This window comes from Myotis brandtii, unplaced genomic scaffold, assembly GCF_000412655.1.
Source record: "Myotis brandtii unplaced genomic scaffold, ASM41265v1 scaffold144, whole genome shotgun sequence".
Lineage (NCBI taxonomy): Eukaryota > Metazoa > Chordata > Mammalia > Chiroptera > Vespertilionidae > Myotis > Myotis brandtii.
Window position 1 is genome coordinate 4,932,390 of NW_005355159.1, and position 14,438 is coordinate 4,946,827.

Below are 14,438 nucleotides of genomic sequence, written 5' to 3' on the forward strand. Positions count from 1 at the left end.
AACTGCTAGAAGCGTTCTGAGAAGAACTTCTCAATATGAAGCCCTGGGTGTCTCATTAGAGACTGTGGGTGTTGTCTTGAGACAGGGAGTAATCAAAAGGCTTTTAATGGGGGTGGCAATAGAGGCAGGCAGCACGGTTAAACTTCCATAATGGGAAGCATGGCTATAATGTGTAGGATAGATCTGGGGCACAAGGGAAACTAGGGAAGTCTGAAGGCAGGAACATCAGGGGATGCTAGTTTTTAATCTAAACAAAAGCCTCTAGTGATCAATCTTACTTGGCAATCTGTCATCTTTGTTTCTTCATTATCAAATATAGCTGCCATATTGGTGAGAATGTGGTCAAGACAATGAGATCTTAAATCTACTGGAGTTGGACATCAGATATAGGGTGATAAGTACTGCAGACTCTCACACCAGTTGGGTCAGATGCCTTTCCATCCTCTACAGCCCAAAGCTAGAGGGTAAGGTTATCTTTGCAAAAATAATTCTTTGGGGGATTAAACTCCATTTATATTATTTGGAAGTGGACTCTAAATCTCAGGGTGGGGGAAGGTTGGTGTCCTCCCAGAAAAGTCACTTTTTAAAAAAAGCCAAACTGAGCCCTAGCTGGCTTGGCTCAGTAGATAGAGTATTGACCTGCAGACTGAAAGGTCGAGGGTCCGATTCAGATCAAGGGCACATTCCCGGGTTGCAGCCTCGATCCCCAGTGTGGGGTGTGCAGGAAACAGCTGATCAATAATTTTCTCTCATCATTGATGTTTCTATTGCTCTCTCCTTCTCCCTTCCTCTCTGAAATAAACAATAATATATTTAAAAAAATAAAATAAAGTAAAAAGCCAAACTGAATTAGGGACTGACCCTACCACTTTATTAGCTCCCAACATGCACACATATACAGAGACATTCAAGCCTAATGCACTGTGATTTCACAATGCCTTCATCCTCTTTAGCCCTGGCCAGGTAGCTCTATTGGTTAGAGCATCGTCCCGATACTCCAAGATTATGAGTTTGATCCCTGGTCAGGACACATACAAGAATAAACCAATGGATGCATAAATAAATGGAACAATAAATCGATGTTTCTCTATCTATGTATCTCCTTCCTTCCCTCTTTTCCTCTCTCCCTCCCTCTACTTCCCTTCCTCTCTCTAAAATCAATTTTTAAAAAAGGTACTCTAAAAGTTACATTTACCTAGTTGGTCTCTCTCTTAACCTTTTAAAACTTGGACTCTGGAGTATAAAATAAAAAGGAAGTGAGCCGAGCAGCTGAGCCCAGATGCCCAAACTGAAACCCAAGTTCCCCTCTGTTGAGGAGCTTGAGGGTCAAAGTAAGTCATGCCATGAGCTCCTCCCAAGAATGCTTGGATATTGGTGTGATATATATGTTAATGTTTCAAATGAGTACTATAGCCTTGAAAGAGAAAATTTGCTTGGTTGAGACTACATAGTAATATGAGACCAGCACTACCAGCCCTGCCAGCCCTGCGGGTCTCAGCCATTGCTCTTCAGTTTGGTGTCATAGGTCTGAACACTTCATGTATTCTTTTTAACAATACAAGGCAGATCCTTTTATTAAGTGCATAATGTAGTAGCAGACACATTTGTGAAAATACTAATAGAAGCAATGGTAGTTAGTAACTCTGAGAATGATTTCAGATTATGAAGGAAGAATAACACTGCAGATCCAGGAAAGGGACTGGCTGGCAGGGTCTTTGGCCGACTCTGTGTCCACTAACTCTGAGCTCCTTTCCTCTGCAGCTGTCTGGGGCCATGTCTAAGTGTGTTCCAGCTCTCTAGACTGCCCACAAGAATGCCACTGGCTCAGAAAAAGGGAGGGGCTGATGGTGGTAACTGAATCCATTTTGATGGTGATCTACAGGAGACTGATGTCATTCATTGGAAACTTCAACCAGCTTGGCCATGGGCGGGTTGGCTTTTGAGACTTTTTTTGGTGTGTAAGTATCTCACCCAGAGGTATGTTATTACTGAAGATTTCATTTCAACCCACTCTATTTTTGGATATTTTCACACACAAAAAACATCAACAAATACTTTTAAATAATATTGTTACAGAAGACGGAGAAAAAAAACAAGCAACGCTTAGAGAAAGGGAGTTACATTTTATTATAATTATGCGTAGGCCCAGAGAAAAATGTATCTTTCAAATTCTGGGCCCCCAACATGGAGGAAGCCTTTCCTATTTATACTTTTTCTAGTTCTTTGTCTTCCAAATTTGGAATGAGACTTCCAGACTTTCTTAGAAAGAAGGCCTGCATGCTGGGAAGGGGCCATGAGACCATATCTCAAGGTCCGGCCTTGTGCCAGCACTGACAACTCTGTCTGGGCCATAGTTTATGGCCTGTCTGGAATGGGAGTAGTCTTATTTTTCTATTATTTAAGCAAGCAAGCATTTACAGAAGCCAAAATAGCAGGGTTAAAATTTCAAACAGCAGTTTTTATATAAGATGGATTCTTCAGTATTACGTGATTTTGAATATTTGGTATCTCAGGAACTCTGAAATTTTTATTGGACTGATGGATAGCCACTTCAGACCTCATATAAGAATGATCAAACTTTCTTAAAACTGGAGAATAGATACTGCTGAGTCCATGGAGCAATGTAATCATATAAGGGTCTGATCATGACTTCATGTATTTTTAACCCCAGTGAGCAATATCCATTCCTCCTACCGTTCTTTGCCCTCTTAGTCATGAGCCTCAGCTCAAGAATGACCTTTAAATGTTTCCCCAAACTCCTCTCAAGTGACCAGAATTTGCCTTAGGCTCTAGGGTAATACTTTAGTAGAGAAGTTCCAAAAATACTTCACAATGGTGGTATTAAGGAAATATATGCCTTCTCTAGAGGCTAATCCTCTCTGCCTATTTCTATACTGGAATGTTCCTTTTAAAATTAACAGCCACACCTCTCTGCAGTGACACTCCCTTTGGATATTGAATACACTGGTATATGTGACATTTCCTCTTTTATGCTTACACAATGACTTTAACAGCTATGAGTAACTGACTGCACTGGCCCGGATGGAATGTGTGACTTCCTTTCACTGATTGGGGAACTGCTCCTGATAGATTTGTCGTTCATCGGTTGGGCTCCTCTAGCCCTTTGATTTCATTTCTGATGTATTTGTCAAATTATGATTACTTATTTACCTCCACTAGACCATAAGGTTGGAGTTACCTTGCTTCTTGCTAGTTTGCCTCTGCTATACAGTCCTGCCCTGGGGCCTAGCGAGTAGTGGGTGCTCAATGTTTGTTAAATCAAATGAATTTGTCTTGAGAATTCCTCAATTTTTATGGCCAGACACTGGCAGCTTTCTCAGAAACACGAGTGATCAAAACCACCTAGGCTTCCATCTGTACTAAAATAAGCATTTTACCAATTTCATAGAAAAATATTTGTAAAGCACTTGCTAAATACAGAAGTTCATGTAATTAATAACTGTGAAGAGAAAAAAATAGGAGGTGCTGGATATAGAGAGACCTTTCAGAAAATATTTCCAAGTTAGGCATATTCTGAGTTACATTTTTCCATTTTTTTACAATCTTAACAGTTTTTCTTCTTTTAAGCTCCAACATAACCTGCATACTAGAGTTGTGTGTGTTTTCCACCCCACCCTAGTTGCTATAGCTGATGAATCATAGTCACCAGAGAAGGGAAAGACCAGTGAAATCATCTGGCTCATCGCCTAATTAGGGAGTGGACCATGGGATTTGGAGAAGACTAACCTCTCATTTAAAAAGAGAGAGAGAAAAAAAAACAAAAAACTACAGCCAGAGCTGATTAGAGCACCTCACCAATCTGTTTGTCTTTTGCTTCTAGCATAACGCTGAGATCTACCCTATTGGAAGTAATCAGGAATTCTGATCAAGGGCCCCAGGAAAACCAGATACTAAAGTGTTAAAGGAGTAGAGCTCAATGTCTACTCCCTGAGTAATGAAGTTGGATTATGAACCTTTCCGTGGTTGTGTTAACCAAGTCTTATAGAATCTGAGACTGTTTTAGGAAGACTACACATTTAAGAGCTAGCAAGGACTTTACAGATGTCCTGGGCTAAACTGTCCTGTTCCCAGATGCAGAAAGTAAAGAGAGAGATGTCAAGAGATTATAGGTGTGCCTAGGCCAGGAGTACCTGTCGATCCGTCTCTCTCTGCTACAATCACACAGTACAGTAAAACTTTGGTATAACGGACTAATTCCGGCGAACGTCCGTTATATAACAAAGCTGGTCTTCTGAATGCGTATGTTAAAAAAATGGACAAATTAGTTCGTTTACCTGCTTTTACTTGTGTAGACATGTTTGTGTAATTAAAATTATGTATGAAAACTTTAATTTCACAGAAAATTTTTCTATATGTATTACTTTAATTTTAAATTTATCCTGAATAGATCTAATAAATGCATACATTCAACAGTCACTGAGAGTAAACAAATGCACACGGCTGGGTGTGGCTTAGCACATGTGGGAACATCTGCTTGCAGGCATTCAAACTGCTGCAGAAAGTCACGCCACGTGAAAACAGAACCAGTTATTGTGTCCAATGCAGTGTGATCACGATCTAATCATTCGCCCAACGTTGTTTAAGAGTGGCGACTCTTACATATGTAGACTATAGTTGTAGATATGTAATATTTATTTATGTCAGAAAAATTACTGCAGTATTTTTTCCAAAATATAGCCTGTTCACTAAAATTTGTTAAAAATAACAGTGAATTAATAACAAAAAATAACCTACTAATTTAATTATAAGCAAATCTTGATTGAAAGCATTTTAAAATTAACAGGGTGTTAATTTTCACATATGACAACAGGATGGGAAGAAATTTTGTCTGTTAAATCTGAAGTCCATTAAATCGAGGTCCACAAAATGGAGGGTTTACTGTATCCTCCTCCTCCTCCTTGTTCTCTATTATGTTGTTCTTTCAAGAAATAGCAAAGCTGATTTAGCATCCTCCATATTCCCATGTCAATCAAGCCTGACCCCCAGGCATCACTTGTCCTTGAGCCACAGAGACAAGGACACTTTAGCCCCACTTGCAGCCCCTCCACCATTTTCCTTGCATCCCTCGGACTTGCTTCTGTACTGTTCCTGCTGCAGAACCATGTCTTCATCTGCTCAAACTCTGCTCCTGTCTTTTGGACTTTTTAACAAATCATAGTGTCCTTAGCTCCTCCCTTGGTACTTAGCTTAGCTCTCCCCCAGCTTCCGATGTCCTTTCATAGCATCCCTGCCCCAACTCTAGCCTCTCGGGTTGTCAAACTGGCACGATGCTGCCTGCTTTTTGCCGGTGCCCCCTTACAGTGAGGAGGGATGTTTGTGCCGCATGGATAGTGATAGCATCTACATTCTTGTGTCCCCAGAGCAATCTCTGTATCTCGTGACCTGAGTGTTATCACAGGTTCACATTATTAGAAGTCTAAGTTCTTTTGCAATATTAGAGATATTCAATAGTTGCTGTGGTTTATTTGTATAATATTCTGGACAGCCTCATTTTACTTTAAAGTGATATTTCTTGATCGCAGCTCTACATTTGAATAATGTAGGAACTAAAACCATGCTAAGATCCCATGACCCAAAGAGTCTAAATTAAAGTAACAATTTTATGTGGATATTTTCAGTTTTACAAGGGATATTCATCCCATTTTGGACAAAAAGAAAAATGGAACACAGAGACATCAGGTCAATTATATTTGATAAAAATTTTTTCTTGATCTACTTGTAAAGAGATATAATTTAGTAATTCAAAGTAATTCCATTTAGAAATCCCATTGGGCCTTTTTTAATGAATAGATAAAACGTGTTTATTTTGGTAACATCCATTTGCATGTATACAATTAATGTACCTAAATCTATTAAATTTGCATATTAAGGACTATTACAGCTAAAAGGGAACTTGAAGATTTTTCTCATTTTTGCCCCACCCGTATGGCTCAGTGGTTGAGCATCGACCTATAAACCAGGAGGTCACAGCTCCATTCCTGGTCTGGGCATATGCCATGGTTGTGGGCTCGATCCCCATGAGGGGGTGTGCAGGAGGCAACCAATCAATGATTCTCTCTCATCATTGATGTTTCCATCTCTCTCTCCCTCTCTCCTACTCTCCAAAATCAATTAAATATATATATCACTCTCATTTTCCAGGTAAGAAACCTACCCAGAGAGCCTAGGTCAAGCATGTCAAACTCATGGCCTACAGCCCGCATGCAGCCCACAATGAATATTTTTGTGGCCCAGCCAATATAACGGTATGTAAGAAATGTTTTAATAAAAATTTCATAACTTAACTTTTACAATATCCTGTTATGCATAATTATTAATAACGAACTACAACGTTCGCTAGTGACTGATTACAATAATCGTGTTGCATTCATTTCCCTTACGCGCCTTGCGTGCAGGCGCACCATTTCTCTCCACTAATACTAGCAGCGAATATCTTAGCAGCCGATGGCCATGTCATTAGCCTTGGACTAACTTGTTTGGTGTGCACAACAGGAACTATTTCGCTTTCAGAGAACAAGAAAAATAGGCTTATTTGCATTATGCTTATTAATTTGTGCAGTTATTCAGTGTCTGGTAAGTTAATGTTCAAGAAAAATATTAATTTTTATTAAGATGTTCTATTATTTTATGTTAACAATTACTCATTTATTTCAGCCCTTTGTATTCAGCATGTCTCTATTGAAATAAACCTACGTTTCTATGAAAATTGAAGCTTTTGTGTTTTTTTGCGGCCCACATAAACTTAAACCTTGTTTATTTGGCCCATGTTAGCCTTTGAGTTTGACATGCTTGGCCTAGGTGATTTGTCCAAGTACACCCAATTAGGATAGGACCAGAAGCCCTGCCTCCTGAGATCTGTGTTTATTAGCACAGGACTCAGGAATAGAGCACAACCCAACAGTCAGGTCTCTGAAGATGCAGAGCCTGTTATGGCTTCATACTGAGTGAGGAGCTGGGGTTGCAAAGATGAACAGAAGCTCCCAGTCCGAGGGTACAGCCTGACAATAACAGTCACAGTGCCATGAGATAAGGATGTACTACAGGTAAGACAAAGTTACATGAGTAACAAAGAAGCCCTTCCCCTACACCTCATGCAACAATCCATCATATTTATTATATTAATTTGCTTATCAAACCTTTCCTTTCAAACATTATGTGAACTATGTAAGATTTGATCCCACTTAGGTTGCATTATCATATATTATTAGAGGAATCAAAACCAAATGAAATTTTACTATATTTAGTGTTTTCTTTGTTGGCAGAGGGTGCTATGATATACAACTTGTCCTCTGTAGTTTTTAAACTGTGTATTATAGGATATATATGAAAAATGTCATCCAGAAAATTAAAGTTTTCCCTAAAGCCTGGCATGGACTGTCATAATCTTAATTTGTAAGAAGGAAGCCTTTTTTATACTAGCTATATATCTTTTGTCAACTGTTTAAAAATTATAGATGTAATATGTATTCATTGTTAACAAAGCTTAAATAATATTTTTAAAAGTGTATATAATAAAAGGTGAACATTCTCCTTTACACAAATATATCATTTTCTTCTTTCCCCAAAGTAACCAATATCAGTTTGGTGTATATCCTTCCAAATATTTACATATATGTGTATATACATATATACACCAACACACATATGTAAATGTACATAACATAAATATTAATATAAATAGAGTCAAAATAGCCATATTAGTCTAATTGATTGTTATTAACTCAGCCAACATAAGAGTTTTAAAATATCCAAAACACTCCACATATATTTAATGGTTACTTAATAAAGATGAAAACATTCAAAGTATAGCTACCTTTGTGTGGGCATTTTCATACTCACACTACATATTTTATTTTATGAAAAATACTGTCCTCTTTTGAGAAAATGCTTATAACTAGGAGATGTATCTTTTATTACAGAATTCAAATTTTCCCACTGATAGCAGACACTGAGCACTTAAGTATTTGTACATTTTTTGTGCAACATTATGTGGAAATGCTGCTTAAAGACATAATAGAGGCTGGTAGAGTTTGAAATGTTCATCCTCTGCTTTGCCAAACCACAAAAATGCATCCAGTGTTCTGAGGTAAGAACTCAGATGCTGAGGGCTCAGAAAGCATCCCAGTATCCCAGCGAGTGCATATGTAAATGATCACGATGCAGTGGGCATTTTTAGCCAAATTTATTTTCATAATGTTTTTTATCAGCTTTACCACACACGATGCCAGCAAGACACAATCTAGCCCACATTCTCCTTGTCCTTCCACTTAACACTATATTTTTAAAATCCGTCCATGTCGGAACATATTGATCTATTCCATTCTCTTCAGCAGCTTCAGGCCATTGTACTGTACACATTTTTCCATAATTAATTTTAATTTGGCCTCACTCATGAGCACTAAGGGTCTTTAAACTTTAAAAGGCTGCAGTAAACATCCTTATACACATTACTGTTGTGGTCATGTCTGACACTCTTCAGGATAGCTTTCTAGAAGCAAAGTCTCTGATTTCAAGGACATGGACATCTTAAACATTGATAGATACTACTGCATTGCCTTCCCACCATAGCATGTGAGAATTCCCAACTCACCCATTTCCAATGGCACTGGATACTATCAACTTTTTAATTTTTGGCAGGTGAGCATAAGGAGAAATGAGAGCAATGTAGTGCATTTGTGGAGAGAAGTCCAATAGTAACAGGTACTGGAAAGACGATGTCAGCACAATAGGAAACAAGCAAATGCCTCTCCTTAGGGAGCTCCTGCCTGGTTACAGAGACCAATAAATAAAATACAGTGGGGCCTTGACTTACGAGTGTCCCCACTAACGAGTTTTTCGAGATACGAGCCGTCTCTCGGCTGATTTTTTGCTTTGAGTTGCGAGCTAAAATTCGGGTTACGAGTCAGCTTCAGATACCCCACCGCTAGTTGGCGCAGCGAACGTCACAGTGAACGCCACAACATCAGCCCAGCATCACGTGTCTCACTCGTTCACTTTTTGATTTGACATACGAGTAATTTGAGTTATGAGCTCCATCACGGAACGAATTAAACTCGTAAGTCAGGACCCCACTGTACAACGATGCAAGGTGACAACTGAGAAAGGAGAGGTTTATGAAAATTGCAAAGAGAAGCAGATTAGAGCCACATCTGCCTGAAGGGCTTGGGAAAGGCTTTCCTTCATGAGAAAATAATATTTGCTCTAAGGCTGAAGATGAGGCAAGGTTCACCATTGAGGAAAACGGGAAAGGCATTCCAGGCAGGGGAACAGCATGGAGAAAGGCATGGAGCGTGAATGTGCTTGGCAGTGGTGCATGATGGGAGTGAGGGGGAAAGCTGTGGGAAATAAGACCACCAGGTAGGTCAGACCCCATAGAAAGGGCTTCAGGGAGGAGTCATATAATCAGAACTATTTTTTTAGAAAGGTAATTCTGGATGCCTGTAGAGCAAGAATTGAAACAAAAGTATCAGGTACAGCTGGGAAAGAGAGGTTGGAGCCACTGCACTTGTTTCCCTGAAAATAGACATTGTGGTTTGTCCACACCAAGAGCACCTTGTAGGATTTCAGTCATGATATCTTAATTCAACAATAGTTTATTGAAAAGTTTACCATGAGTTCAGCAGGGCTAGATGCTGAAAACACCCAAAAACTAATGAAATAACTGCTGTTTCTTCAACACCTACCAGGCACTTTTTATACCTTGTCTAATCTTTACAATGGTCATGCCATACCACAAATTATAAAACAGGTTTTCAAAACTCCACCTGGCCAGGAAGAAGCAGAAACAGAATGAGAACCTGGGACCAGCTCAGTCCAAATCCCATGTGTGTTCACTCATTCTCTGATTATCTTTCCCCACCTCCCTCCCTCCTTTCCTTCTTTCTTTCCTTCCTCTTTTAATTTTTATCTTTAGCCAAGTTATATGTGTGAATATTTCTAAAAGCCACATATTTACATAAGAAGTCTATATAATTGTATATCAGTTAGAGTTAAATTTGTTAGTAACAGAGACTGGAAATAAGTAATTTAAATAAGGTAGAAATGTGTTTTTCTTTTATATAAAACACTAGAGGCCCGGTGCACAAGATTTGTGCACTGGGTGAAGGGGGGGGGGTCCCCTCAGCCCAGCCTGTGCCCTCTTGCAGTCTGGGACCCCTCAGGGGATGTCTGCCTAAGCCAGCAGTCAGACATCCCTCTCACAGTCCGGGGCTCTCACAGTCTGGGACCCTTGCTCCTTACCCCCTGCCTGCAGCAGAGGCAGGAGAGGCTCCCACCACCACTACTACGCTTGCCAGCTGTGAGCCTGGCTTCTGGCTGAGTGGTGCTCCCCCTGTGGGAGCGCACTGACAACCAGGGGGCAGCTCCTGCATTGAGCGTCTGCCCCCTGGTGGTCAGTGTGCGTCATAGTGACCAGTCATTCTGTGGTTCGGTCGATTTGCATATTATGTTTTTATTATATAGGATATCTGAAGGAAAGCAGTCCAGGGTTGAATTGATGATTTCACAATCATCAGGGAAATGGTCTCCTCCTAACTTTCCTCCTGTGCTTTTGTTTTTATCCTCAAGTTTTTGGTTTTTCATCCTTCGTGCCTACTTTCCATCTTCTAGTTTCCCTCAAGGTCCATGGTAACGGAGAGAGCTCCAGCCATCACATCAAGTAGTAGGTAAAGGAAATAGGAGGAAATAAGGGGCGGGAGGAAAGCTATGTCAACTGTTTTCTCTTTAAAGTGGTTTTATTGAAACTGTACCTTATAAATTTCATTGGCTTCTTCTTGGCCAGAATTTAGTTAAATCAACACATTTAATTCCAAAAGAAGTTGAAGACTGTAATCTTTTAGCTTAGTACATGCTAGCCACTGGGGGAAAAAACAACACTGTGTTTGTTGCTAAGGAAAAAAATAAAAATATATGTTGAGTGGGGAATTCATACTTTCTTTCATAGCTCACACACACACACACACACACACACACACACACACACTCACTCACCCTCACTCCCAGATAGCAGTTACCTTGATCCACAATACCCACAATTTCTGCTCTCCAAAGCCAAAGATTTTCAACACTTGTAGCTAATTTCTTACGGAGATTCACCAATATATTTCTAAATAACATGCCAGTGTTTTCTAATTTCTCAGTTTTAAATAGCATCTATTGTCTACTATGAAAAATACATCTTTTTATATACATACCCACATACTCTAAAAATGGTTGCATCATTTTTGTCTAAATAGTTTTGCAGAATTTTGATTATAGAAACATAACCTGAGCCTTTTAATGTACTATGTTTATATTTCACTCATGGTAACTGTTTCAGTTGTATATTGCTGCATAACTAACCAATTTGGAATTTAGTTTCTTATAACAATAAGAATGTGTTTTTGCTTCCTAGTGTGCAGTTTGGCTAGAGCTTAGTGGGGGATGCTTTTCTCTGCTCCATGCAGCCTCAGCTAGGGTGGCTCAGGAGGAGGCTGGACAATCCACTTTCAAGGTGGCTCACATAGCTGGCAAGTTGGTCCTGGCTGTCAGCTGAGGACCTTGGTTCCTCTCCACAGGCTGCTTGGGCTTCCTCATGGCATGGTGGCTGGATTCCAAGGCACATGTCCCAAGTAAACAAGATAGAAATGCATCCATGATCTAGCCTCAGAAGTCACAGCATCACTTCTGCCGTATTCTGTTGGTCAAATAATTCACAACGGGTCATGAAGTTCAAGGGAAGTGGGCATACACTCCTGCTGGGAAGTGAAGAAATTCTAGAAGAGCATACAAGATGGAAAATATTACCATGGTCATCTTTGGAGACTGTGATACGTTGTGTCTTAGTCTGTTCAGGCTGCTACAATAAACCACCATAGATTGCATAGCTTATAAACAACATAAATTTATTTCTCACAGTTCTGGAGAATGGAAATTTCAAGATTAAGGTCTGGTGAAGACCCACTTCCTGGTCCATGGACAGCCGTTTTCTCTCTCTAACTTCACATGGACTTCACATGGGCATGATCTGGGGCCTCTTCTAAGGGTACTAATCCCACAGGAGGCCTAATCACCTCCCAAAGGCCCCACCTTCAAATACCCTCCCCGGGAGGATTAGGTTTCCATGTGTGAATTTTTGGAGGACACACACATTCAATGTAGAGGACTCTGCAATAATTTTTTGTTTTCCTTGAGCTTTTTATATGATACTACTTATTCATTCCAAAATCAGCCAATAAAGCTGTTTCTTTCTTCTCAGTACCTTCAAATTCATTGAGTAATTGCTTCCTCCTACTCTTTTTTGGGTATCCTTCTTAGAGCCTCAGTTCTCTTCTCCAATCTAAATTGGTCACTCTGTGTACCTCCTGAACAGCTGTGGGTCCAAGTTCTCTCCTCCCCATCATTCTGGAAATTCTAATTTATATTTTTATAAAATATACTGTTATTGATTTCAGAAAGGAAGGGAGAGAGAGAGAATCATTACTGGACTGCTTCCTGCATGCCCCCTACTAGAGATCAAGCGTGCAACCTGGACATGTGCCCTGATTGGGAATCGAACTGTGACCTCCTGGTTCATAGGTTGATGCTCAATCACTGAGCCACACCGGCCCGACTCTACTCATTTATTTTTGCAGTAATCCCATTTTCTAGATCCAGTACTTCTTGGAAAAGGTGTGTGCTAGAATGAATGGTGGCCCCCAAATATGTGACCACATCCTAAACCTCAGAATCTGCGACTATATCCGTATCTGGAAAAAGGGTCTTTGCACATATAATGAAGTTATGGGTCTCAAGGTGAGACCATCCTTGATTATCCAGTTTGTTCCTAAATCCAGTGACAAGTGTTCTTATAAGAGACAGAAGTGGGAAGACACAGAAGCTGAGAAGAAGGCCCTGTGAAGATGGAGGCAGAGACTGGAGGGATGTGAAGGAACAGCCACGAGAAGTGGGAAGAGACCAGGCATGAAACTCCCTTAGAGCCTCCAGAGCGGTATGGCACTGTTGATACCTTGATTTCAGACTTCTGGCCTCCAGACTCTGAGAGAATGAATTCTGTTGTTTTTAACCACCTGGTTTTTGGTCATTTGTTATGGCAACTCCAGGAAATGAATACAGGGCATTCTGGCATAAACAGCATCTTTGAGACATGTTTATTATGTATGCATTCTTGGTTTATAGTTTTCTTGGTATGGAATCTACTTGCAAAGTAATGATTATCTTTTCAGATACAGGTATAAGTTGGCATTATTTTGTGAATAAGAGCTTTCCCTATTCCATCTTTTTGTGTATTTTTTTTTTACTATCAGTTTAGACTAGTCAGTATGATATAATCAATTCCTATAATTATCCAATATGATGATAAATTATCCCAAATTTTAACCAGTGAGAGCCCCTTCAAATTGGCTTTTGTGCCTTTTCCACATGTTCCCATCAGTTGTTTAGCACAAAGCTTACCATGTCTTTTCTCTGTCTGATCTCTGAAGCCAGCTGTTTCTCCAAGGAGAACTGACTCATTTACTGGGGAATGGCATTTAGAAACCAGGATCTGAATATTGAGTATAATATCATTCCTATTTCTTACCCTGCATATAGGACCATTTTTTCATCTCTCTGGAATCTTTCAGGACCTTGCCCCTGTCCTCATCCAGTATTCTAAACTTTCATGATAATCTGCCTTGGAACTGTTTTCCATTTATTGTGGCTTTTTCAATCTAAAAACCCATGGCCTTGAGTTCTAGAAATTGTCTTTAATTATTTCGTGATGATTTTCTCCCCCTCCATTTTGCCTATTCTTTTTTCCTAGAATGCCTATTATTGGGCTGTTGGATTATCCAGATAGATTTTTTTGTTCCTCTTCTGGCCACAACTTCAAGTACAAGACATTATTATATACTGATTGCATATAACAAGGCTCAAGGAAATAACAGCTTGGTGGTTAGTGAGAATCTAAAGCATAGAAGGTAGAAGACTTGGAGGCAACTGTATCTCACTGAAGCAATGGTGATATGTGAGAAATACGGTGTAATGGAAAAGGCAGTGTACTGAAAGGCAGAAAAATATACTCCAGCCTTAGCTCTACCACTTACTATACTAGTTTAAGGAATGTGGTAGATTGTCTACAAAGGTGGTTGCCAACAATTCCTTCCACTAGTATGCACACATGTCACTCCCTGTATGAAGAGGTGGCATCTGTTTCCCCTTCCCTGGGTTATATGACTTGCTTTGACCAATGAATTTTAGTGGAAGTGACACTGTTCCAGTTCTGTGTCTGCAGCTTCTACTTTCACTCTTGAAAACCAGCAACTGGCAGCTGGAGAGAGGCCCTTTTGGGTCTTGCAGCCTCATCTGGGTCTTCCTGGCCAATGCTAACTAGACCAGAGAAGAGCTGACCCAGTGAACTCTGCCCTTTGTAAAGTCGTGAACAAATAATTGATGGTGGT

The 14,438-nt window shown here is 39.9% G+C and overlaps 1 long non-coding RNA gene across 1 annotated transcript; it reads left to right on the plus strand.

Annotated features, from left to right (window-relative positions):
- The first annotated feature begins 220 nt into the window (after positions 1 to 220).
- Positions 221 to 6,249, plus strand: LOC106725212. The gene is made up of 3 exons (XR_001361082.1): positions 221 to 464; positions 1,762 to 1,958; positions 6,163 to 6,249. It is a non-coding gene; the product is annotated as an uncharacterized LOC106725212 (long non-coding RNA).
- Positions 6,250 to 14,438: the final 8,189 nt, after the last annotated feature.